The sequence below is a fragment of the Aedes aegypti genome, chromosome 1, assembly GCF_002204515.2.
Source record: "Aedes aegypti strain LVP_AGWG chromosome 1, AaegL5.0 Primary Assembly, whole genome shotgun sequence".
Classification (NCBI taxonomy): Eukaryota; Metazoa; Arthropoda; class Insecta; order Diptera; family Culicidae; genus Aedes; species Aedes aegypti.
In genome coordinates, this window is record NC_035107.1 from 150,763,411 (window position 1) to 150,767,050 (window position 3,640).

General features: G+C 39.6%; 1 long non-coding RNA gene across 1 annotated transcript; it reads left to right on the plus strand.

The window, feature by feature from the left end:
* The first annotated feature begins 1,028 nt into the window (after positions 1–1,028).
* On the plus strand, positions 1,029–2,210 carry LOC110674511. Its single transcript, XR_002498937.1, has 2 exons — positions 1,029–1,233; positions 1,733–2,210. It is a non-coding gene; the product is annotated as an uncharacterized LOC110674511 (long non-coding RNA).
* The last annotated feature ends 1,430 nt before the right edge of the window (positions 2,211–3,640 follow it).

Genomic DNA, 3,640 nt, shown 5'->3' on the forward strand with positions numbered 1-3,640 from the left:
ACCGCAACAATGCTAGGAATTTGGGCATACATACAACCCAAATGACTATATCTCCAGAAAAATCCAGTTACATGCATATATGTCGGAAACGAAAACACCCTGAATTGCCTGCAATAAAGATAAATCAACAAGAAATCCCAGAATTGCAATGCACGCGAATCTTGGGAGTGCAGGTTGACAAGCGTCTTAATTTTAAAAGGCACACAGCGGAAATTAGAAGATCTACGCAAAATATTGTAAACTTTATGAAGACGGTTGGCAATCGTATGAATGGTGGGACAAGAGAAATACTACTGCGAATAACTAAAGCTGTTCTACTCCCAAAAATGTTTTATGGAATAGGTCTCACAAGTTCTGGTAGCTGCACCAACCTTAAAAGTCTTCAACCTCTGTACAACGCTGCCATCCGCAACGCGTCAGGAGTTTTCCGCTCGAGTCCAATAGAGTCTATTATGGTAGAATCTGGACAACTGCCGTTCAATCATGTGGTCGTTAACACAATGATAAGTAAAGCAATTCGACTTTTGGAAAAGGCTAACATTTTATTCCAGAACCGTACTACAATCACACAAGAAAATGAAGATAACTTCCCATCAACTCAGAGAGCAATGGCTATGTTCAGAAATCTAACTAGCAAATCACCACCCTCTTTATCATACCAGACGCGACTGAGAAACAGATCTTGGAACGAACCAAAAATAACAATAGACTGGTCAATCAAAAAAGAATTCAAAGTGGGAGATCTGCCCGTTAAAGCAAGGCAATTGTTTTCAAACCAACTCCACACCAAATATGTTTTGTTTGAACACATTTTTACGGATGGTTCAATTAATGCTGACTCCGTAGGATTCGGTATCTACAGTGAAGCTATTGCAATTTCAGAGAAAACTTTCCGTTTTACAGTCCAACGAAAAGCTACCGCAGCTATCACATCACTGATTTGTACTGATAAATCATCAGTAGGCTTCAATGATATCTTGGATACCGTCTTGATGATTGTTGTTTGTTGCTATTTTCCACAAGGTATATTGAAGAAAGGTACAGCAATCTAAGCAGTCAGTGGATGCGGGGAGTGGTAAACAGTGAAGGGTAGAAAATGACAGCTGACGAGTCGGCGAGCTGGTTGATTCGTAAATGTGATTTCCCCTCTAGTGGTTGCTATCGTTTCCATAGGATTGTTTTTATTGATCGTAGTGCTTTGATAATGAGAAGCAAAACTCAAAGCATTTGCAAGTAAGTTCATTGATACCTGAGACGAGACTCGCGAAGACGGTCTTCTTTTTCTGTGATTGCTGAGTTTTTTTCTTATTCCACTTTGTGCATACCAATTATGCGCATGCGCGTACCAATTATGCGCATGCTGTTCAAATCCTCACATGAACCTCTCAGCAAAAAATGATTAAGTTTGCATCACATCGAATCATAAATAGCCATTTGAGTGAAATTTCATGCCAGCAAACGTAGCAGACATTAGAAAAATATAAAATCTTCTGCTTAGATTTATCAGCAACTTTGGAAAAAACTGCTCCTCCGACTGAGGTTTTTAATAACAGTTTACTTTGAACACAATACTTTTCACTTTTTCAGCCATAAAAACGGTGGGCTGCATTTGACGTTTCGTGAGAGGGGAATCTGGGCTGCATATGACGTTGATATTTTTCCTCTTCGCGAGTCTCTCTCAGATTGATACTATGTATTATCTCAAATATAATTTTGATTTTGCTATTTTCAGACTAACAATAAACTCCATAGAGTAGAAAGACTCAGTTTAGAGTTGCTTCCTTCCAGGGGACCGGCCAGGACAACTGCATTAAATACAGGCTGTTACCCGTAGGCGATGGGCTACGACAAAAATAGGGAGTTCGCCGAAATTTCGCGGTGTGTCGTACCATCGGCTGATGAACAGAATTCCATGGATGAGGAGAGTTATGATATTATTTACACTATCTTCTGCTAACCATTATCCTTATTTTTAGCAAACAAAACTGAACGTAACAGATAGATGGTATTGACTTAACCGATGAAACTGTCGAGTGCGCTGGTTCTCTTTTTAAACGGGTGCCGGTAACACATGGAAGCCCGTTTACTGTAAATGGAATGAAAGCTTTTGTAATCTTGAGTATTTTTTACTGTTCAGAAATTTTGGTTAATTAAAAATTCTTTGACCAGTGATACATATGAAACTAAATAAAATGCAATTGAATATTGTATGGAGTTTTTTAGATTTTTTTAATGCATTCCGGTTGTTTATTTATTTCAACTTCGATGGGGCTCATTCGCACATTCCATAACGCTGAAAGTGAACGTTTTTAACACCTATCCACCTCCTTGTAACGCTTTTTGTATGATAATTCTACAGTTTTTGTATAAGCCACAACAACTTGAGCACGTCCAACCACCTCCTTCTGCGTTATGAAATTTGTGAATGGGCCCTTGTATTTTGTTCAACACTTTTTCCCGCACACACCTCCGTGGTGAAAATCCGCTTTCAATCGCAGTTATTTTGTTGCAGTTATTGGCATGATGCGTGTGTACTGTGAAATTGTTCCATAAAATTTGAATCAACTGACGTTTTCCAAAACAAAATGAATTGAGGGGAAAAGCTTGTTTGAGTATCATGGCTTGCTGACTTATTCAAGCATAACAGACCTGCCAGCTGTTATCTTTTTCTCCAATATGGCGGAATGTTCTATTTGACACATCAATCTACCTCCCTTCTACTACCTTGATTTTCCATACCGTTTTCTCTTTCAAGCATACTATGATTGAATTGTTTGCTTCAATGATAGAATGATTTCGAAGCCTGCGGTAGAACTTTGGCAGCTGCGGTAGAACTCGGCGGCTACCGCAAACCGGAAAATTTTCTTAATAACCGTAATACATCCATTTGCAAGAAACTTCCGCAGGAGTGCTAAATTTTTTCAGCTGAAGCAATGGCCATACTGTTTGCTCTGTGTAATATAGTTGTTAACACAACTCCTTGCGTAATCTTCAGTGACTCTGCCAGCGTACTACAAGCAGTTGAAAATGGGCAGTCCAACCATGCCTGGATACAGGACATCGAAGAAAAACTAAAAGATAAATCTGTAACTCTATGCTGGATTCCGGGTCATGTGGGCATTGTTGGTAACGAGCTAGCAGACCGTTCAGCCAAAGGAGTGGCCAATACTGAGGAGTTATCCCGTAACGTTCCCGGTAATGATGCAGTGCGTTGCTGCAAACAAATATTACGAGACCAATGGGAAAATCAATGGCGAAATAGTTCCACATTCCTGAGAATTGTGAAGCCAACTACATCAGCCAGTCCTGATCGACACTCACCAACAGAAAGAAGGGCACTTAGTCGGCTCCGAATAGGACATACCCGCATTACACATGAACATCTTTTTAGCAGAAGTAGCAATAGGGTAACCAATATATTTTGGACCCCTATATATTTTGGACCCCCTGGGCCATTTTCCTGCAAATTTCCCAGTTTAAATCGAAAGACCAACTCAATTCGCATGCCATTTGGAAAGATAGGACTATTCCGCACTTGCATCGACCGTTTGTACATAGAAAATGTGTTTATTTTATCTAAAATTAATTTAATTTAATCGGTTCATCCATGCAACCGTTACAACACGTTACACACAGGAAT